Source organism: Stegostoma tigrinum, chromosome 38, assembly GCF_030684315.1.
Source record: "Stegostoma tigrinum isolate sSteTig4 chromosome 38, sSteTig4.hap1, whole genome shotgun sequence".
NCBI classification, from domain to species: Eukaryota; Metazoa; Chordata; class Chondrichthyes; order Orectolobiformes; family Stegostomatidae; genus Stegostoma; species Stegostoma tigrinum.
In genome coordinates, this window is record NC_081391.1 from 22,453,947 (window position 1) to 22,478,120 (window position 24,174).

Consider the following 24,174-nt stretch of genomic DNA (forward strand, 5'->3'; position numbering starts at 1 on the left):
TTCTGGCCAGTCGTCCAATGGCAGATCCTGCAGAATCCAATGTGGGAAACCCCAGAGGCAGCAGTGAAAGGAAGCGAATCAGAAGCTGGCATTCCCCTTTGTTGCGGCACAAGCTGCTGAATTGGAGTAAGCATTCAATAGCACATGGGAAAGTTTCAGGATGTTTAAACCACTTTAAAGTGGGTTAATTTGCAGCTGTATAAGTGGGTAAGGGTGGGCATGCACACGCACGTGCATAAACACATGCATATGCACACACCCAAACGTGCATGCATACATATGCACAGATACACAAGCACACATGCACACATACACACACACACACATACACACACACATGCACACACATGCACACACATGCACACACACACACACACACACACACACACTCTGCGGAGACTGGGGAGAGGGTAATGTTGTGGAGTGATCTGAATACAATGATGACAATATTTAAGTCAGTGCGTTACTGAAGCAACAGTTAGCTTTATGGTACCCTGACTATGCAGACACTCTCTGTGCCAATGTTCACTGTGCTCCTGAAAGTAGCTGTAAATTGCAACAAAATCCATCTTTGTTTGAATTATACACGATTTTATTTTAACGTCATTAAAAATCATTCAAATTCTTTCAATACATTACAGAAATATAGAAACATGCAATAAATAAATAAATACCAGCTCTGTTGAAATGGGGCAAGAACAAGTTACAGAAAACACAACAGGCACCACCACAGATATTGGGAAGTCCACAGTTTGTAGGGTGTAGATGTTCTCATTATAGAGTTAACTATGGGGCACGGGGAGGAGGAGGCATCTGTCACTACTTGATTTGATGATGTAACTATGAAGAATGAGTTCACCATTTGTTTGCGCTTGAGGTTTGGAGAATTAGACAGATCAAATGCCAGAGGATGGGAGACTGCAGTCCATGGGGAGAAGATGCCATGTCCACTAGGTGTGCCAGCCTGGCTTGGCAGGTGAGAAAGAGAGACCAGGAAGGTGCACGTACTTCCCCAGTGCCCAGCTCTGCCATACCCTCCCACAATGTGGTGCCCTAAAGGATACCTCAAGCACATCCGTGGGGGATACAATCCCTACAGCATGGAAGCTAGCCATTCAACCCATCAAGTCCACACCAACCCTCTAAAGAGTATCCCTTCCAGACCTTATCCCTCTATCCTATCCTTGAACTTGCTACTACTAACCCACCCAGCCTGCACATCCCTGGAGCAATCTATCATGGCCAATCCACCCTAACCTGCACAGCTTTGTGCTGTGGGAGGAAACCGGAGCACCCGGAGGAAACCCACGCAGACACGGGGAGAATGTGCAAACTCCACACAGAGACAGTCGCCTGAGGGTGGAATCAAACCTGGCTGACTGTGGCTATGAGGTAACAGTGCTAACCGCTGAGTCATCATGCTTCCCATCTGAACAGGAGGATCTCCCTGGAAATATAGTCACTGGCATTGACACCAGCACCTCTGGAGGGTCGGACCCCCAGCAGGATCAGTTTGAATTGGAATATTTCAGATGTTAAATTGATAGAAAGAGGCCATTCAGCCCATTGATCTGATGCTGGTGCTTTGAGGGAGGCGTCTAAATATCTGCACTGCCCACTGCCTTTTCTCCATTGTCCTGGAAATAGTTTCTACTTCAGATCATTACACAATATATTTTGAAAGGATGGCTTCTACCAGCATTTCAGGCGGTGCATTCCAGATGTTACCAACTTGCTGTTTTAAAAGAAAAATCACATTGCCCTGCCGTCTGGTTCTTGTGCTGATTTTATTCGACTGCCCCCTCCTGCTATTGGAGATTGGCTGCTAAAGCCCTTCCTGTCCCCCATGCAGGATTTGGATAGATAGCTTCACTCATACTGTACAAACCTCCTCTGCTTCAGCATTTCACCTGCCCCTTTACAACTCCCACCTCATCACCAAACATGGGCTGGACTTCAGGACGAGATATCAGCAGAACCACAGCACAGTTCCCCGACCCCCCACCCACCTGGCTGTCAGGTGCTCATGACTGTTAAAGTTGTCGGGCTGTTGGACTGCAAAAGGCATCGCAGTGGAGCCCAATCTTGAGCTCGCTGACCAATCGGTGCTTTCCAGCCAGGTGGTCAGAGTTAGAACTGCACTGCCTTTTGTAGCCAAGTGCCTTTGACACTCAGCATAAAGTCACTCACTGAATCGTGGGCACTCAGCCAAATAGAGTCATAGAGTTGTACAGCTTGGAAACAACTCATCCATGCCAACCAGATATTCTAAATTAATCTGGACTCATTTGCCAGCATTTGGCTATTCATGTACCCATCCAGATGCCTTTTAAATGCTGTAATTGTACCAGCCTCCACCACTTCCTCTGGCAGCTCATCCCATACATGCACCACCCTCTGTGTGAAAACGTTGCCCCTCAGGTCCCTTTTAAATGTTTCCCCTCTCACCTTAAATCTATGCCCTCTGATTTTGGGCTCCCCAACCCTGGAGAAAAGACCTTGTCTATTCACACTATCCATGCCCCTCATGATTTTATGAACCTCTATAAGCCTCCAATGCTCCAGGGAAAATAGCCCCAGCCTGTTCAGCCCCTCCCTGTGTCACAAACCCTTCACAACCCTGGCAACATTCTCGTAAATCTTTTCTGCATTCTCTCAAGTTAAATGTAGGAGAGATTTTTGTTCATGAATGCAGGGCCATTAAAGATGGGAATGTGGAGTTGGTAGGTGTGTGTACTGAAAGATTCAAGTAACTGAATCCAGTTAGAACACAAACCTCAAACAGTACAGCACAAGAATAGGCCCTTCGGCCCACCATGTCTTTGCTGACCATGACACCATTCGGTTATTTGGGATCCATCAAATTAAAACAGAGGTGTGGCAGCATAATATGATTTAAGGTGATGCAGTGAATTGGCTCTTACACACAGAGTAGAAAAGTGGAGTTAAAACAAAAACACTCTGAGTTTAACCAAAAGATCCCATCATCTTTCCCTGTAGGTACACATTATTTACAGAAAAATCAAGTATTCACATGCACAGGGAGTCCAGCACAGTGAACCCAAACCAGCCCACAACATGAAGATCCAATCCGGTCTCTCGCAAGAGTTGTCTCACGCAGCTTCTGGACCTTTCTGAGAGAGAGAGAGAGAGAAAGATGAGGAGCAAGAGATAGAAATTTAGGCAATAGGTCTCCCCTCACTGATGTGAGACCCTGCTGGTCTTTTCCACAAGACAGTGAGCAGCTCTTCGGAGCCTTCAAATAAAAATCGCAAATAAAAAGAAGTGATCAAAATGAGAGGATGGTGGAGACAAATACTTTTGCAACAATTCTGAAGTGTCAGGCAGTATGGTCAGAGGTATAGATAGAGCGGACAGTCAGAGACTTTTCCCTAGGGTGGAGTAGCTATTATGAGGTAGATTGGCCAAGCTAAATTATCAGGAATGTGTAGGCTAGGTGGGTTAGCCATGGTAAAAGCCCCATGTGGGGTTATTGAGATAGGGTAGAGAGCTGGGTTTAGGGTGGGGGGGACCCTCTCTGCAGCATCAGTGTGGATTTGATGGGCTGAATTGCCTCTTTAGGTGCTGCAGGGATTGTATGAGCTCTTAAAATGTTTGACTTTAGTAGGCAATGAACCAAGCGGCATTAGTGTTTTCATGCTCATTAGTTAGCATAGACATGGTGGGCAGAAGGGCCTGTTTCTATGCTGCATGGCTATGTGCAAACCTGTATAGTAGGAACTGAAAGAAGACATTCAGCCCCTCAATCTCAGTCTTGAAAAGGCCAGTTGACCCACAAGCTTTTTATGAGGAGAGTGGGGTAGGGGGTTCACTGTTCCTGATGTTCATATGTGAAGAAATACTTCTTGAGTTCACGTCTGAAGAGTGTGCCTTAATTTTGAAGGTTACTTCCCTTGCTGTGGGTTCACAGAGATCACGTCACAGTATCTGTACATCACTGTTATTGGGCGGAGAATAGGAAAGCCAGACCATCTTTTCCTATGTCTCCCAGCCATTTGTGGAAATGAATCCAGATATATACCCATGAGCATAGAGTCATGGAATCTTGGAGCATGGAAACTGCCCCTTTGGTCCAACTCGTCCATGCTTACAAGGTTTCCTAAACTTTATCTATTCCATGTGGGTGATCTGGTGCCACAATGGAACAATGTCCAGCTGAGTCCATCACTCCAGGCCCCATCCCCTCTTTAAGTTGACAAGAGAGCAATGAGGCATTTCTACAAAGAATAATAAGCCTCCTAGACATACCTGGTCATTGTAAGTCCATTATGCTCAGGAAGGCATGTACTTGCTGGTTCATTACCAGTTGGCGAATGATCTCACATGTCTGGTGATCCATTGAAGCTGTGACTGGCCAATGGGAATCATTGGAGAAAATGCTGAAAGCAAGACCAAGGATAAGAGTCAATGAGTGAGTATTGACTGGACCAGATAACTGTGTTCAAGGGTAAAATGACATAGGAATGGCAGCAGTTTGGAAATATCTGCCTCAGAAGGTGTTGGGGGAGGGCATAATTGGGCTATTTTTAAGATCGAGGTAGACAAGTTCTTGTTAGGCCATTGGGATCAAGGGTTAGTGGGAATGGATGGGAATGTGGAACTCTTAACATAAACAGGTCAGCCATGATATTATTGGATGGCAGAGAAGATATAATTCTTCTTTATTTACTCACAGGCTCTGGCTAGGCCATCATTTATTGCCCATCCTGAATTTTTTAGTGGGCAGTTAAGAGTCAACCACATTGCTGTGGGATTGCAGTCATACGTAGGCCAGACCAGATAAGGATGTTAGATTTCCTTCCATAACGGACATGAGTGAACAAAGGTAGACAGACAGGAGGCTGGGCGATCACAGCAACCCAGGAAACATATGGAGGAAAGGAGTTTTGAACATTTCTGGTATTACCCTTATTGGAGTCTATCTTCTGTAGTTTCTTGTCTCTCGTGATCCAGATGAGTTCTCCCAAAAATTGGCAATGAATTCATGGTCATCATTAGGCCCTTAATTCCAGATTTTTACTAAATTCAAAATCCCATCACCTGGTGTGGCAGGATTTGAACCCAGGTCTCCAGAACATTTGCTGAATTTATGGATTCATAATTCTAGTGATAATACGTACCAGTAGACCATTTCCTCCTCCTGCCAGACCTTGTCAACCAATTGTGAAGAATTAGTGCTATAAACCTGAGAAGTAACTACACTCAAGAGTTGGCATTGTAAAGTAAGTGCACTCTCAAAGTGTTGGGATCAGATTCCTTCATCAATTTTTAGCAGACATTTATTAGAAATGGATTAACTTGCCCAAGGAGAAGATTTTCCTGGGTGTATTGTTACATATGGGCAGTCAAGGCTTGAGTCAAAAGAAATATGTTTCCAAACATTGGGCCATTTGTATACCTTGAGTGAATGATCGCCTTCAGATGGAATTAAGGAATGAGGGGACATCCAACTTGGGCCTTGGGAAGTATATCAGTTTCCATTTTCACATTCTGTATTGATTTCACTTCTACCTAATTTAAATTCAATCATAACATTTTCAGCAGAGAAGTAGAGTTGGTCTGAATTTCTCTGTAGCAATGTTCTGCAAACAGTGCCACAACAGGCTTATAGATACACTGTGTGACATGTTTACATAGGAAATCACCATTATGTGGTCATGGGAATTCAGATTCATAAAGCTGGCATCAATCAGTCATAAAAAAAAACTTTGGCAGACAGTAAGTGAGCATAAAACAAACCATTTTGATTGTTCTAGATCTGATGACATTACCACGCAGTAGGTAATTCATAAAACAAAACATTTTTATCGCTCCTGAGTTGTTTTCACAGCCATGAGCTGTGTAATTAAAGATTGAACAATGTGAGGAGGCACTGCCTCTTTAATAATGATTGTCCTCTCACCTTCTGTCATTGAGCTGCAGGGTCGATGGTAACTCGAGCCCATTCTGCAACGTGGCCAAAGAATCTTGATGAATTGGGTCCTGTGTGTCGCCAAGGTGTCTCTTCACTTTTCTGGCATTGGAGTTTGATCTAGAATTAAAATGTGGATGAAATCCTCGAGTAAGGTTTCAGGAATTGTTTAAGATCATTCACTGAACTACACTTTGGGATTCCCTGAGGTTGTGAGAGGTGAAATAGAAATGCAAGGTCCCCTCTGTGAGTTTTGGTTCTATCAGCTTTGTGTGTCACCCAAGAACTCACGCTTTGGTCATTTAAACTCTGAAGCTATCAAAGAACAAGCAACATTCCATTTTTATCAAGTGCCTTCCTGGTCCTTGGGAAATCCCATCAATATTGTCATGTGACAAAACATGTCAAACAATTCTCACACAGCAAGATCCCATGAACAGCAACCTTCCTTCATGTAATGCTGTCATAGGGTTCCTTCCATTTTCCAGCCTCAGGTCATGTCCCACCTGCACACACAGTATCCTTCTCAACCTTGTGTTCCATCCTTGGATGGGAATGTGATTCCTGGTGCTCACACTCTGAGGGTGAAAGTGCTACACAACCCCTCCATCCCCAAACACATCCGAAATCCCACAGCCTCCTGGGCTAGTGCAAACATAATTCTGAAATTCCACCCACTGCCATGTGGGAACTCACCCTTGGGCTCTTACCTTGCTTGTGCTGCGAGAATAGAGTTGATGATGTTTCGAGCCACAGCTGTATTTCTCGCTTTACTGAGCTCGCTGGTGAACAGGCCATCGGAGTGCCTTCGGTGTCTGTTTGAAAGGGAGGGAGCAGCTGTTTGGTTAGAATTACAAGTGGCGGGTGACCCTGGCACACCCCTGTGGCACAGTGACTACACAGCCCAGGGATAGACCAGGCTGGCCTCGAACAAGGCTGGAAGCAGGAGGAAAGTGAATGCTGTGCACTAATGCAAGACCAATTGCCACAAGCTCAGAGAAAGTTTGAGACAAAAACAATGGATGCCCTTTCACTTACATTTGATTCATAGTCACTTGGTAATGCAATTGTCGAGTATTGCTGATAAAGGGGGCATGGTAATGAAACCGTTCAACTTGCATTCATCTGGGCTGTTGCATGAATACCAACATTTAAAAGGCTACTTCCTTCAAAATTTGGAATTCTTGCATCTGTCCTGATAAGTGCAGGAAGAACAGCTTGATATTATGTCTCTCTCTCCTCATAATAATCACTATTCCCCATTACTATCTCAATAGGGTTATGCACTGACACTTCAAAATGGTCTTGTCACCCAAGTGTGAAGAGGAATGTTGAAAATCTCGAAGTAACTTCACTCAATTTTGTAGGATATATGCTTCTAAATTTTGGTATTCTTGCATCACTCCTGATGAATATATGTTGAACAGTTTCAATACTGTTTCAACAGTTGCAAAACCCAAGCAAAAACTAAATAAAAACCAAAAGAACTGCGGATGCTGTAAATAAGGAACACAAACAAAGTTGCTGGAAAAGCTCAGCAGGTCTGGCAGCATCTGTGAAGGAATAACCAGAGTTAACGTTTCAGGTCCGGTGACCCTTCCTCAGAACTGATGGAAGGGACCCTTCAGGCCCTTCAGCTCTGAGGGTCACTGAACTGGAAACCTTAACCCTGTTTTCTCCATCACAGACGCTGCCAGACCTTCTGAGCTTTTCCAGCAACTTAGTTTTTGCTCAGGACAAAAACAAAGTGACTGTGAATCTCGTGTGATGGAAAATGCATCTGCCTTTACCATTCTCTGTGCTTGTTGGAATTGAAAGTGAATACGTTCCCCATATGTTGGGATTAAATTCTTTCCTCAGATATTTGAAGGAATTTACTGATAATGGAGAAACTTGGCTAAGAGCAGGAATTTTATGTGTGTTTGGTCATACAATGGGGAGTGAAAACTTGAGTCAACTGTAATTTATTTCTGTACATTCGGCTATTTATCTAGCCTTGAATGAACTGTAGTCTTCGAATGGAATTAGAGAACAAGGGGTAATCTGACTCGGGCTATTTCTGACCTCATTTTAAATTTCTACATTCCGTTCTTATTATTGAGCATTAATTTGACTTGCTACTATGTTAAAACCAATTGTAAGTCTTACAGCAGAGATGTAGAGTTGGTTTGAATTCCTCTGTAGCAGTGCTGAGAAGTCAGAAAATAGGAAAGGGTGCACCACTGGCAGCAAGTTATAAATACAGCGTGACATGTTTACATTGGAAACCACTATTATATGGTCATGGGAATTCAGATTCATCAAGCTGGCATCAGTCTGTGATAAAAGGTTTTGCAGACAGTAAGTGAGCATAAAACAAACCATTTTGATTGTTCTAGATCTGATGACATTACCACGCAGTAGGTAATTCATAAAACAAAACATTTTTATCGTTCCTGAGTTGTTTTCACAGCCATGAGCTGTGTAATTAAAGATTGAACAATGTGAGGAGGCACTGCCTCTTTAATAATGATTGTCCTCTCACCTTCTGTCATTGAGCTGCAGGGTCGATGGTAACTCGAGCCCATTCTGCAACGTGGCCAAAGAATCTTGATGAATTGGGTCCTGTGTGTCGCCAAGGTGTCTCTTCACTTTTCTGGCATTGGAGTTTGATCTAGAATTAAAATGTGGATGAAATCCTCGAGTAAGGTTTCAGGAATTGTTTAAGATCATTCACTGAACTACACTTTGGGATTCCCTGAGGTTGTGAGAGGTGAAATAGAAATGCAAGGTCCCCTCTGTGAGTTTTGGTTCTATCAGCTTTGTGTGTCACCCAAGAACTCACGCTTTGGTCATTTAAACTCTGAAGCTATCAAAGAACAAGCAACATTCCATTTTTATCAAGTGCCTTCCTGGTCCTTGGGAAATCCCATCAATATTGTCATGTGACAAAACATGTCAAACAATTCTCACACAGCAAGATCCCATGAACAGCAACCTTCCTTCATGTAATGCTGTCATAGGGTTCCTTCCATTTTCCAGCCTCAGGTCATGTCCCACCTGCACACACAGTATCCTTCTCAACCTTGTGTTCCATCCTTGGATGGGAATGTGATTCCTGGTGCTCACACTCTGAGGGTGAAAGTGCTACACAACCCCACCATCCCCAAACACATCTCAAACCCCAGGCCTCAGCTCTGAGCTAAGCAGAGCCTCTTGGATAAGTGCAGAGAGTTGTGTCAAATTACTCACCACCATCTGGAAGAAAGCCCTTGGGCTCTTACCTTGCTTGTGCTGCAAGAATGGAGTTAATCATGTTCCTGGCCACGGCTGTATTTCTCGCTTTACTGAGCTCACTGGTGAACAGGCCGTCGGAGTGCCTTCGGTGTCTGTTTGAAAGGGAGAGAGCAGCTGTTTGGTTAGAAGTGCAAGTGGCGGGTGACCCTGTGGCACAGTGACTGCATGACCTGGGGATAGGCCAGGCTGGCCTCAAACAAGGCTGGAAGCAGGAGGAAAGTGAATGCTGTGCACTAATGTAAGACCAATCTGAACAAGAACAAAAAGAACTTCACATGGGTCAACTGGTGCTTTTTCAGTCACATTAGATTCACAGTCTCTTGATAACACAGTGATGGTGTTTTGCCGAAAAAGGGGATTTGATAGCTAAACAGTTCAACTTGCATTCATCTGGACTGATGCAAGAATAACAAAATTGAAATGGATTCTCCCTTTCATGGTATTCTTGCATGTATCCTGATGAGGTCAAGCAGAAGTGTTTGACATTGTGTCTCTTGTCTTCAGAACTATATTGTAGCTAATTGGGTGATTCAAAGTGATATTAAGGGAACAAAAAACAAAGAAACTATCTTCATTGACAAGCGTTTGGAAACTGGAGGATACTGGGGAGCAGTTTTAGGACTGAGTTGAGGAGGAATTTCTTCACCCATAGGGTTATGAGTCTGTGGAATTCCCTGTCCAGTGAAGCAGTTGAGGCTATGCATTGAATATTTTTAAGGAAAAGACAGAAGATCTATGAACAGTAAAGGGATTAAGGGTTATGGTGAGCTGCTGGGTAAGTGGGGCTGCGTCCTTGAAAAGATTAGCCATTACAGATCTTATTGAATGGCAGAGCAGACTCAATGGGCCAGATGACCTACTCCTGCTCCTACTTCTCCTGGTTTAATATAACAGCAAAATACTGCAGAGCCTAGGCATCTGATACGAACACAGAAAGTGATAGACCAACTCAGCCGGTCTGGCAGCACCTGTGGAGACAAAAATGGAGTTAATGTTTCAAGCCCTGTATGACTTCTTTGGAACTGATTTAAAATAATTTCCAAAAAATGTGTCGGGGAAAATTAGTATTTGTTTTTTAAATGCAGTAAGTTTTTATCATCTGGAGCATACAGCCTGAGAGGGCATTGGAAGTAGATTAAGTAATTACTTTCAAAAAGGGACTCAAAGAAATGAAAAGAAAAATCATGAGATAAGAGCAGGGAGGAGTTTCATGAATTGGATCATACTTTTCAAAGAGCCAGCATAGGCACACTGGGCCAGATGGCCTTTTATTGTTCTATGTTATATGAGAAACCATATTCCCATTCCTCAAAACAGCTTGGCAATAAACAGGAATGTGAACATCCTGCCTCATGACTCCCCAGATATTTTTCTCTGAGAACAAGGGAGCAAGATTATTGATAAAAAAAACATACACCTTGCCCATGCTCACCTGCTTAGAGGCAATGGTACAATCACCTTCAGAAGGAGGATCATTTGGAAGAGAATCTTCATGTTGTCCATAATGCTATAAAGAAAGAATTCACGTTAACCTTGTTTTCATCTCAAGGCGATCATTTTTCTAACTTTCTGTCCATTGCCATCCTTTCCCCATAACTTGGGCATTGGGGAAAATAGCATTGAGTGCATTTAAGGAGGAGCTCGATACAAATACAATGGAGCAAGGTCAAGAGGGATCCAGAATGGCAGAGGTACTTAGACTGGAGAACACAGAAAGAGATGGACTTTCCAGTGTGGGGGAGGAGACGACTGAACCTGCAGCCTACACCCTCGGAACACGCTGAACCAAATACGGGAAAAAGAAATAGCAAAAACAGGATGAGATGAAAGAGCAAAGGAGGGTGCTCATGTGGGAAGACAATCATAGCATGGATCAACCGGGCTGAATGGCCTGTTCCGAGTGATCAACTTTCTAGACTATAATTCTCTAGAATTGGCTTTATAGACTATAAAACTCTTGAATTAAGGGAAGGTCCATTTTAAGAAGCAGTTATCTGTCGTTCTGTAGTGACCTTCACACACACATGCACCAGCCTTCGATTGTTGAATTTCAAAAAAATGTCCTCTCTTCTATACACCTCTCTCAAGCTTCCATTGCATTGCTTTGGACTCTAATTGCCACACCTTTCCCAATTCCAACCCATTAGGTGTTAATTATCTAAATAGACACTTATTGCTTTAAGCATCAAGCTTTAATCTCCAGAAGTGTCTGCTTTCTCTGAACATATTTACAAGTCAGGCAACCACTCAGAGCCTATCTCCACATGCCCTAATGCTGTCGGGCTGCAGAGTCCCTCTTGTCCTCTCACTGATATCCCTGCATTGGCAAATGCTATCGGTCAATGCCAAATGGACACGAGACAAAATGACACAAAAAATGCCTCGGAACATGATCTCACTGGAAAATATCGGGAGGTGGAAAAATGCTGAAAATATTTTCTGCAGTAGCAGCAGGATCTTTCTCTGCCCTGAGCTAGGAATGTTTGCATTACTTAGGATGGTGAAAGATGTAAGCCACAGCATGAGGGACCCACCAACCCCCCATCCCCTCAGCAAGCCCTGTCTCTGACTACACACTGGGGAGGTTATGTATCTGCTCCACACAAACAGAATTGGCAGAAGATCGATGTCTGAAAGTTGGTACTTACAGAGGCTTTAAGAAGCAGTTATCTGAAGGTCGTGAGCTTTACACACACCAGTACCAATCTTCGATTGTTGAGTTTCAAGAAACAGCCTCTCTTTTATACACCACTCCCAACCTTGAGATCGCAGGCCGCACCCACTCACTCACTTCTTGTTGAGGGCCATTCCCATGGCTCGGTTGCCTTATTGACAATCAGAATATTTCTTATCTTGACGCTCGAAGGTCAAGGATAGATAACTACTGATGTTACAGCGCTGATGACCAAGTGAAGCCAAAGGGGATGGTGTGGGTGGGGAGGAGGGGCATTGGGAGGAATTAGTGGGAGAACAGGCAATGGTTCTTGAGCCTGACACCCGATTCCACCAGACAATCGACATCCAGTAAGAAATAAAAAGCCAGAAGACTAAATATAGACTAAAGAGTTGAATTGCACAGGTGAGGTGAGAGTGACGGACCTTGGGTCCAAGGCTACCTTCAACTGCATGAGACATCAAGGAGCTCTGACAGAAATTGGAATAAACAGGTATCAGGGCAAATTTTCAGCAAGGGCCATTTCTGAAGAAAGCCCGAAACGTCAGCTTTCCTGCTCCTCTGATGCTGCTGGGCCTGCTGTGTTCATCTAGCTCCACACCTTGTTATCTCAGATTCTCCAGCATCTGCAGTTCCTGCCAGCTCTGAAACAGGGAAATTAAGTTTCATTTATACAGGACACTGATGAGGCCACACTGTGTAGAGTTCTGATCTCCTTATTTAAAGAACAGCTTAGGTGTACCTCCAACAGTGCTGCACTCCCTCAGCACTGTGCCAGTGTGCCAGCTGAGGTTTTGGAGTTTAGTGTCAGAGTGGATCTTGAACCTGTGACTTTCCAACTCAGAATATTGTCCATGGAGCAGAGTGTTGTTTGGCCTGTTTGATTACTTTGTTCCTCAGCACACAAACCACACACTGATGTGATGAGTGTTGCTGCATTCCCCCACATTTCACTTGTACTCGATATTCAGGAGGCAGCAAATGCTGTAGAACAAGATGAACAGCCAACTCGAGACGACTGCATTGACTAAACAAATGAGAAATGGGTTGATGGTTAAAATGTTCTGCTTGAGGCGAAACAAAATGTGTCCGTAGCTTTGCTTGTGATGAGTAAAAGCACGTGACAACATGTTGTACAACATCAGCATGAGAGAGTCCTGTAATAAGGCACAGCACTGACTTGTGGATGGGAACATACTGCAGGTTCACATATAAAATCCAATCCAACAGGTGCCTTGAAATTCTCCTCTCTCACGACAATGCTGGAGTAAATAAATCTTGAACTCTTTAACCAATCCACAATCACCAGACCATAAGCCTGAGGAGCAGAAATAGGCCATTCAGCCCATCGAGACCACTCTGCCATTCAATGAGATCATAGTTGATCTGATAATCCTTAACTCCACTTTCCTGCCTTTTCTCCATAATCTTGATTTCCTTGCTGATTAAACATCTGTCTATCTCAGCCTTGCATATAATTAACTACCCAGCCTCGACAGCCCTCTGCAGTAACAAATTCTGCAGATTCACAACTCTCTGAGAGAGAAACATCCTCCTCATCTCTGCTTTAAAAGGGTGACTCTCAGACAATGCCGCCTGGTCCTAGACTCTCCCACAAGGTGAAACAACCTCTCTGCATCTACTTGGTCAAGTCCCCTAAGAATCTCGTATGTTTCAATAAAGTCTCCTCTAAGTCTCCTCAACTCCAATGAGTACAGGCCCAAACTTTTCAAACTCTCCTTCTGAGAAAATCACCCCCCATAACTGGTATCAGATGAGTGAACCTTCTCTGAACGTCCTCCAATGCCAGTATACCTTTCCTTAGGTAAGTAGGCCATAATTGTTTACCAGTTGTTGCCTGACTAGTGCGTTGTATATCAAGTTTCATCAAGACCTCTGACGGAATTGCGGGCACCGCAAATCAGAAACAAAGACAGAAGTTGCTGGAAAAGCTCAGCAGGTCTGGCAGCATCTGTGGAGAGAAATCAGGGTTAACATTTTGGTCCAGCGACCCTACCTCAGAGCGTCACTGGACCTAAAACATCAACAGCAGGAAAATGTCAGACCTGCTGAAATTTTCCACTAATTCCTGTTTCCGATTATCCAGACCTTCTTGTTTTTCATTCATTCCCTTTGAAAGAACATTCCATTTGCCTTCCCTATTACCTATTGAATGTCAGTGATATCTTTCTCTAATTTATGCAAAAGGACTCCTGAAACCTCCTGTAGCTGTAGCTATTATTTTTCCAGATGGTATATTCTCCTTGTGATTGACCCCTCAACCAAGGGGAGTAGTTGCTTTCTATTTGCCCGGCCTATACCCCTCATAATCTTATACACCTCATTATGCCACCCTACCTCAGACTTTGTGATATATGTAAATGATCTGGAGGAAGGTGTAGGTGGTCGGATCAGCAAGTTTGCAGATGACACTAGGATTGGTGGAGTAGCTGATAATGAAGGGGACTGTCAGAGATTACGGCAGAATATAGATAGACTGGAGAGTTGGGCAGATAAATGGCAGATGGAGTTCAATCCAGGCAAATGCAAGGTGATGCATTTTGGAAGATCAAATTCAAGGGTGAACTATATAGTAAATGGAAAAGTCTTAGGGGAAATTGATGAACAGAGAGATCTGGGTGTTCAGGTCCATTGTTCCCTGAAGGTGACAACGCAGGTCAACAGGGTGGTCAAGAAGGCATATGGCATGCTTTCCTTCATTGGACGGGGTATTAAGTACAAGAGTTGGCAGGTCATGTTACAGTTGTATAGGACTTTGGTTCAGCTACATTTGGAGTCCTGTGTACAGTTCTGGTCCCACATTACCAAAAGGATGCGGATGCTTTGGAGAGGGTGCAGAGGAGGCTCACGAGGATGTTGCCTGGTATAGAGGGTGCTAGCTATGAAGAGAGGTTGAGTAGATTAGGATTATTTTCATTAGAAAGACGGAGATTGGGGGGGGACCTGATTGAGGTCTACAAAATCATGAGGGGTATAGACAGGGTGATAGCAAGAAGCTTTTTCCCAGAGTGGGGGTCTCAATTACTGGGGGTCATGAGTTCAAAGTGAGAGGAGGAAGGTTTATGGGAGATATGCGTGGAAAGTTCTTTACATAGAGGGTGGTGGGTGCCTGGAACACATTGCCAGTGGAGGTGGTAGACGCAGACACGTTAGCGTGTTTTAAGATATATTTGGACAGGTACATGGATGGGCAGGGAGCAAATGGACACAGACCGTTAGAAAATGGATGACAGGTTAGACAGAGGATCTTGATCGGTGCAGGCTTGGAGGGCCGAAGGGCCTGTTCCTGTGCTGTAATTTTCTTTGTACTTTGTTCTTTGTTCCCTGCTCTGAACTAAACAATCCAAGCCTATTTATTCTCTCCTTATGGCTCAATGTCTCCATCTCAGGCAACATCCTGGTGAAACTCCTCTACACCCCCTCCAGTGCTATCACATTCTTCCTGTAGTGAGGTGACCAGAACTGCACACAGTACTCCATTTGTGGCCTGACTCACACTCTGTACAACTCCAACATTACCTCCTTGTTCTTGTAGTCTAAGCCACAGGTGATGAAATGGCATGTCCAAAATGCACTCTTACCGTTCACGTGTTGTGCCAACCTCGTGGGGCTCTGTGAATTATTACCCCAAGATCCCTCTGTTCCTCTAAGTTACCCAGTGTCCTGCCATTCATTAAATATTCCATCAATCTGTTTCTTCTTCCAAAGTACATCACCTTGCACTTCTCAGGGTTAAATACCATCTGCCACTGGTCTGCCCATCTGGCCAACCCATCATGTAACCTGCAACCATCTTCTTCGTCTTTAACCAGTCTACCAATCTGCAAACTTATATCTATTCCATTTGTATATTTAACAAACAAGAAGTATCCCAATGCTGATCCCTATGGTACACCACGAGATACTGGCCTCCAGTCACTCAAACAGTCTTCTGCCTCTACCATTTGTTAATTACTACTGAGCCAGTTACTGATGTATCTCACCAAGTTTCCCTCAATTCGATGTGCTTTAACCTTCTCTATCAATCTCCCACGTGGGACCTTGTCAAAAGCTTTGCTAAAATCTGTAGAAACTACATCACCAGAACTTTTCTCATTCACCCACTTGATCATATTTTCAAAAAACTCTAACAGGTTTGTTAGGCATGACCTCGCTCTGACAAAACCATGCTGACTATTCCTAATTAACCCGTGCCTTTCCAAGTGGGTATGAATTCACTCCTTCAGAATTTTCTCCAGTAGTTTCGCTATCACTGATCTGAGATGTGACTGGTCTGTCATTCCCTGGTTCATCTCTACCACTCTCTTGAAAAGTGGAACCACATTAGCCGTCCTCCAGTCCTCTGGCACGTCCCCTGTGGCCAGACAGGAATTAAAAATGTGTGTCAGAGTCCCTGCAATTTCCTGCCTCACCTCCCACAGCAGCCTGGGATGCAGCTCAACAAGGGCAGCGGATTTGTCAGTTTTTAAAGCCTGACAAAGCCTCCGATACCTCCCCGTTTCCTCTGTGCAAGCTCCTCACGGTCCCTTTTCCTGAATTCTGACCATGCATTCCTTTTCCAAAGTGACGATCAAAGAGAAGTACTCACTCAAAAGCTTCTAATATCATGTGGCTTCACACACAGATTGCCCCTTTGGTACCTATTAGACGTTACACCTTCCCTGGTTAACCTTTTAATGTATTTATGAAATATCTTAGGATTCTCCTTAATTCTATTCACAAGTCCTTTCTCATGCCCCTTTTTGTTCTTCTAATTGCTTTGTTGAGTTTCCTCCTGCATTTCCTGTATTCCTGTATGGCCACAGCTGGTTTACTCCCTTTGGACTTACTAAAAGCCCTACTCTTCTTCTTTATCCAGTCCTGAATTGTCCCAGGTATGCAGGGTTCTCTGAATTTATCACTCCTACAATTCCCTCTAGAGGGTACGTTTTGGGGCTGCACTCTCCCAGCTCCTATTTGATGCCTCTTCCATTGTTCTGCTGTAGACTTACTAGCAAGGAGCTGTTCCCAGTCCACTGTGGCCAGATCCTGCTTTATTTTAATAAAATCTGCCCTCCCCTAATCCAAAGCCATCATTTGCAGGCATCTTTTCTCTTGTCCAGAATAAATTTGAACTGTACTGTGTTGTGCTCGCTATCGCCTAAATGATCCCCTACTGCCACATGAAACATTTGTATGCCCTCTTTCCCCAGAACCAGATCCAGCAATGCGCTGTCCCACGTTGGGCTTTCTACATATTGATACAAAAAACTCCGCTGGAGATATTTCAAGAAATCCACCTCTTCTAAACCCTTAACACTATAACTGTTCCCATTTGTGTCGGGAAATTTCAAACGCCTAGTATAATTGCCTTATTATTTACTCTTGCATGCCTCTGTGAGCTGTCTACATATTTGCTCCTCTATTTCCCACTGATTCTCTGGGGGCCTATAACATGATCCCAGTAAAGTAACGCCTCCCCCCTTAAGTCTTGCTTGAGGACCCTTCCAAGATATCATCTCCCCTTACTGCATTAATTGACTCCTTAATTAATAGTGCAACACCACCACCCTTTTTATGCCTTCCTCTGTCTTGCATGAAGATCCTATAGCCCAAAATGTTGAGTTGCCAGTCCAGTCTTTCCCTCAACCATGTTTCTGTGATGGCAACAGTATCATACTTCCATGTATCAATGCACACCATTAACTCATCAATCTTAACTATTGTACTCCTAACATTAAAGACCATCCAACCTTGCCTAAATCTCTTGACACTCAACATAGCTGAACTCACCGTGACTTGCTTCTTTGCTGATAAAGGGCAGGGATAAGATCCTGGTCTCCCTGCTATACGAAGGATGTTTTGAAACCTGAAAGGGTTCAGAAAACAGTTACAAGGGTGTTGCCAGTGGTGGAGGGTTTGAGCAACAGGGAGAGACAAAATAGTCTGGGGCTATTTTCCCTGGAGCGTCGGAGGCTGAGGGAAGATTTTATAGAGGTTTATAAAACAATGAGGGGCATGGATAGGATAAATAAACCAAGTCTTTTCCTTGGTGTGAGGGAATCCAAAACTAGACAGGATAGGTTTAAGGTGAAAGGGGAAAGATTTAAAAGGAACCTAAGGGGAAACTTTTTTTTATGCAGAGCGTGGTGTGTGAGCTGCCAGAGAAAGTGGTGGAGCCTGGGACAATTTCAACATGAGGGTACATGAATAGGAAAGAGTTAGAGGGATATGAAACAGGATTAATTTAGGATCTCTGAGTTGGACCGAAGGGTCTGTTTCTGTGCTGTATATCTCTAAGACTCTATGACTCCAGCTCCTGTCTGCTGTCCAGTCAATCACACAGATAATGTGTGCTACCGATGGCAGTGATATCAACTTGGGTTGTTAATCTACTAGCAAATGTTGGTCTTGTGTCTGAGTCCATGCAGCTGAGAAAATGAGCAAATTCAAAACATTGATTTCAGTGGGTCTTATTGCCTGCTAATCAGAAATGAAAAAGATTGTGGTTTCCAAGGTCACTGCCTAATTGCAATATCAGTAATAACCATAGAGAACGGAATGCAGCTAAACTATGCGAGCTGGGGTGTGTAACATGATTAAGGACACAGAAGGATCTGGCTTTCTAAGATCTCCTTGGCTCAGATTCCGTTCTCCTGATTATCGGTTTAATTCTAGGCAATTATTTTCCTGGTGCTTTCTTAACCATCAATGTTCAGACTCAGGTTCAGCCTATCCCTGGTATACAAACCTCCCAACAATAGATCTCCACCTCCCAATCTTCACATTGGCCAGGGACCCCAAGAGACTGAGGATGAGTTTTGAGACTTTTCCTAAGAAAATATGACTTGACCACTTCTATGGACAAACTGATATCTAGAGTCCCTACAGTGTGGAAGCAGACCTTTTGGCCCATCAAGTCCACACCAACCCTCTGAGGAGCATCCCTCCTCCCTATCCTGTGCCTGTAACCCTGCATTTCCCACAGCCAGTCCACATAACTTGCACATCTTTGGACTGTGGGAGAAAACCCACACAAACACAGGAAGAATGTTCAAACCCCAAACTGCCCAAGGATGGAATTGAACCCAGGTCCCTAGCGCTGTGAGAGAGCAGTGTTAATCACTGAGCCACCTCAGTAATAACACTATCTAGTCATTTAGAGGCTATGAAGTCACTGTCATGTTGAAGTGCTAGACATTTGCTTTGACTGTTCACCGAGATTATAAGCTAAACTTTGACAGGAAGAGATTGATCTCCATGATGGAGATATATAGCTTAGACTTGAATGTTGAAAGCAACCTCAAATCCCACAAAAGACTTACAATCCAATGTTTTCCACAGGGGTGAGGGTTCATTGTTGGGACCTTTGTTGTTTGTAATATGTACACATGATCCAGAGGAAAATGCAAGAGGTCTGATTAATAAGTTTACAGAGGACTCCAAAATTGGCAGAGTTGCAGAAAGAGAGGAAGGTTGTCAAAGGATACAATGGGATTTAGATAGATTTCACGTTTGCTCAGCGAAATCTCAGAAGGAGTATAATCCAGTCAGATGCAAGAAAATGCATTTTGGATGATGGCAAAACCCTGAGGAGCATTGACATGCAGAAGAATCTGGGTGTACAGGTCCACAGATCCCTGAAAGTGGCAACACAGGTAGATAAGGTGATCAAGAGGGCATATCGCATGCTTACCTTCATTGGCCAGGACATCAGACATAAAACTTGGCAAGTTATGTTACAGTTGCACAAAACTTTATTTTAGCCTTATTTGGAATATTGCACACAGTTCTGGTCACCACACTACCGGAAGGATGTGGATACTTTGGAAGGGGTGCAGACAAAATTTCCTACGGTATTGCCCAATCTGGAGGGTTTTGATTATGAGAAGAGGTTGCTTAAACTTGGATTACTTTCAGTGGAATGTCGGAGGCTGAAGTGTTAACTGATAAAGGCCTAGAAAATTATGAGAGGGATGGATAGGATGAATAGCCAGAGGCTTTTCCTCAGGGTGGAAAGGTCAACCAAATCAGGGGATAAGTTCAAGGTGAGATGGGGAAAGTTTTCACACAGAGGGAGGTGGGTGCCTGGAGCGCACTGCCAGTGGATGTGGTGGAAGCAGGCACATTAACAACATTTGAGGTATATCTTGACAGATGCATAAATGGGAGGTGAACAGAGGTCTAGAAGCTGGGTATGGGTAATAAGTAGAAGGTCTAAATAAGGAGCAGGAATCAATGCAGATTTGTTAAGCTGATGGGCCTGTTCCTGGGCTGTATTGTATTATTGTACTTTTTTATTCATGCATGGGACATGGGTGTTGCTGTCTGGGCCCAGCATTTATTGCCCGTCCCTAGTTGTTCCTTGAGAAGGTGGGAATGAGCTGCCTTCTTGAACCGCTGCAGTCCATGTGCAGTAGGTTGACCCATAATGTCCTTAGGGAGGAAATTCTAGGCTTCTGACCCAGCGACACTGGAGGAATGGTGACATATTTCCAAGTCAGGATGATGAGTGGCTTGAAGGCAAACTTGCAGGGGATGGTATTCCAATCTGTTTGCTACACGTGGCCCTTACCTACAGACTCCAAGAATGTGGGCAGCACGGTAGCTCAGTGGTTGGCAATGTAGCCTCACAGCACTAGGGACCCATGTTTGATTCCAGCCTCGGGCAACTGTCTGTGTGGAGTTTGCAGATCCTCCCCGGGTCTGCGTGGGTTTTCTCCAGGTGCTCCGGTTTCCTCCCACAGTCCAAAGTTGTGCAGGCTAGGTAGATTGGCCATTCCAACTGGAACTCCATCAACAAACACATTGACTTGGAGCCCATCTACCATCCTCTGAGAAAAAGAACAGGAAATGACATCACCAATGCAGGAAATGGCATCACCAATCCAAGGAAACCTAAACAGATAAATAGAAAGCGGGACATAACACCAGCGCTTCACCGGAGGGTCACTGATGATGTTACCTAGAATGGTGACGAAACGTCTGAAAACTAACCTTCCAGCTCAGCAAGGAAACTCACATCCAGATCGGCCATGCTAAACTGCCAATCGTGTTCAGGGGTGTGTGGGTTATGGGGGATGGGCCTGGATGGGATGGTCCAAAGGGCGGTGTGGACTTGTTCAGCTGAAGGGCCTGTTTCCACACTGTAGGGAATCTAATCTAATGTCCAGCAAACAGCGAGAACATAGAAACATACCAAATTAGGAGTGAAAGCAGGCCATTCTGCCCCTTAGACCTGCTTTGCTATTTAATAAGATCGTCATAAATCTGTTTGTCACATTCTCCATCTACTCTCAAAAACACTTGGTTACATATGGTAACTAGAATCTATCTTCTTCCACCTGAAAAATATGTCACAGTACCACCTTCACCATCTTCTGAGACAGAGAATTGCAAAGCTATACAATCCCTAAGAGAAGATAATTCTCTTGATCCGTCTTCGAAGAGTCACTCTTCCATTTACACAGGTGTCGTCTAGCTCTGGGCTGACCCACAACAGAAAACATTCTTTCCCACACCCACTTTACCAAGACCATTCCGGATTTTATAGACTTCAATCAAGTTCACCCTCCACCTCCTCCCTCACTCTTCAAAACTCCAGTGGGAACAAGCCCAGTCTGTCCAACTTTTCCTCATAACGCAACCGTAACCCTAACCCCACTCCCTCTCCACTTTCCCCATTTCTGATTAAGTGTCTAGGCCCGAAACATCAGCTTTTGTGCTCCTAAGATGCTGCTTGGTCTGCTGTGTTCATCCAGCTCCACACTTTGTTATCTCGGATTCTCCAGCATCTGCAGTTCCCATTATCTCTGTTACAACCCACTCTTCCCATGTGCTGGGAGGAAACATACCACTGGGGAACACAACAAAAATGGGGGCAGGAACGGATGGTGAGAAACTGCACCACCAGACAAATAGTACTTTGGAATGGAAAGGTCCAGATGAAGACTTAGAGCATTGGGGATGGGACTACATGACTTCAGTGTGAAGTACATCGTGAGGAGGGAGTGGGGTGGGTGGGAGTGATGGAAACCAGCTCCAACATATAAACAAAGTGAAAAAAATGCAAATAAAATATATGTGCAGAAAATATTTGAAAAATGTGCAAATGAGAGTCTCTTATCTCCCAGTCGGTGGACAAACATTCAGGAACATTATTCTAATAAATACCAAAGTTATAAATGGTTATCGCTTCAGTGATAAGTCCTGTACAGTTTTGATGTCTGTAGATGTTGTTATTGCTCTGCTTGCATGCGTTATTCAGGAAAATTAGAGCTTGGCCAAGAGCTGAAAACAAGGCCATCAATGGCAGAGTGATGGGAGTCGGGAGATGCTTCAAAGGTCAGAATTGTTGGTGACAGAGATAGGAGGGGATGTGCGGACTGAAGGAGGTAACAGAGATGGGGAGGGCTGTAGGGGCTGGAGAAGGTGACACAGATAGGGAGGGGTGAAAGGGCTAGAGGTGGTGACACAGATAGGGAGGGGGTGTACATATTGGAGGAGGCTATGGAGATCGGAAGGAGTATAGGAGCTGGAGATGGTTACAGAGGTAGGAAGGGGTGTAGGGGCTGGAGAAGGTGATGGATAGGGAGGGGTGTAGGGGCTAGAGGAGGTGACACAGATAGGAAGGGGGTGTACATATTGCAGGAGACTATGGAGATCGGAAGGAGTATAGGGGCTGGAGAAGGTTACAGAGGTAGGAAGGGGTGTAAGGGCTGGAGAAGGTGATGGATAGGGAGGGGTGTAGGGACTAGAGGAGGTGACACAGATAGGAAGGGGGTGTACATATTGCAGGAGACTATGGAGATCGGAAGGAGTATAGGGGCTGGAGAAGGTTACAGAGGTAGGAAGGGGTGTAAGGGCTGGAGAAGATGACACAGATAAGGAGGGGTATAGGGATTGGAGGGTGAGACAGAGATAGTGAAGGGGTATAGGGGGCTGGAGGAGGTGACACAGATTGGGAGGGAGTGTAGGGGCTGGAGGAGGTTATAGAAATGGGGACTGGTGTCCTGGTCTCCCCTCTCACCTAATCCAGCCCCAGGGATGATGAATCTTGTCTATGCAGGTTAGGACCCCAGGGGCAACTGGTTACCAAGATAATAAAATGTGAGGCCGGATGAACACAGCAGGGCCAGCAGCATCTCAGGAGCACAAAAGCTGACGTTTTGGGCCTAGACCCTTCATCAGAGAGACTGGTTACCAACTTGGTTATAGGGATTGTTGGTTTCTAAGTAACTTGTCATAGGAACATAGGATAGGGGAGTTAGAAGCCGTAGTAGGCTATTCAGCCCTTCAAGCTTGCTCTGCTATTTAATATGATCATGGCTGATCTTATCCTGGTCTCAATTCCACTCTCCTGCCTGCTCCCCATAGCCCCTTTATCCTGCTTTTTCTTACAAATACATCTATTTCTTGAACCTGTTGATTGACTCTTCCTCCACTGCACTCTGAGGTCCATAGTTTCTCTTCATCTCAGTTTTGAACCTACCATCTGTCACTCTCTATCTATGCCCCCTTGTTGGAGACTGTCCCACTAGAGAAAACTTCTGTTCAGAGTTCACCTAATCAAATCCCCTTTAGCATTTTATATACTTTAATCAGACTCCTCCTCAAACCCCTTGGCCCAACCATTTTTCAGAATTCCAGTGAATACAAGTCAAACTCTACAACCGCTTCTCAGACAACAGCCCTTTCAACCCTGGAAGCAACCTGTTGGCCCTCCTCTGGACTGCCCCCAAAGCCATCACATCCTTTCTTGAGTAAGGAGACCAAAAGTGGGCTCAATATTGCAAGTATGGTCTCACAAATGCCTTACTGAATTTTATCGACACTTTTACTTTTATAATCCAGCCCTGTTACGATAAAAGCCAGGATTTCATTTGCCTTTCTTATAAAATATTATACCTGTTTATGCCCTTTTTGTGATTCATGCACAAGGACAACCAGATCCCTCTGCACTAATGCACTTTGAATCTGCTTCCCATTTAAATAATAATTTGCCCTTTTATTTTTCTGGCTAAAATGGATAATCTCACATTTATCCACATCAAACTCCATCTGCCATTTTCTGGCCCATTCTCCAAGTCTATCAATATCCATCTGTAAACTCCTGATCATCTCAGCAAAGACTTGGGATATCTTACCAGATTGAAAGGAGGTCTATAAATGTGGATTGTTGTTGGAAGGACATGGTGCTGTGTGTAATTAGTCAATGCGCAGATATCTCCTTGAGAGACTAAGAGACACCAGTCAGTGTACAGATATCTCCCAGAGAGAGAGAGGGGACTGA

The 24,174-nt window shown here is 44.3% G+C and overlaps 1 protein-coding gene across 1 annotated transcript in view; it reads left to right on the forward strand.

The window, feature by feature from the left end:
- The window catches only part of LOC125447187 (achaete-scute homolog 2-like), a 75,184-nt gene extending 69,147 nt beyond the window's left edge, over positions 1-6,037 (forward strand). Inside the window, exon 2 of the mRNA XM_048521393.1 lies at positions 5,944-6,037. The gene's annotated coding sequence lies outside the window, so the exon portion shown is untranslated. The remainder of the gene's footprint in view (positions 1-5,943) is intronic.
- The last annotated feature ends 18,137 nt before the right edge of the window (positions 6,038-24,174 follow it).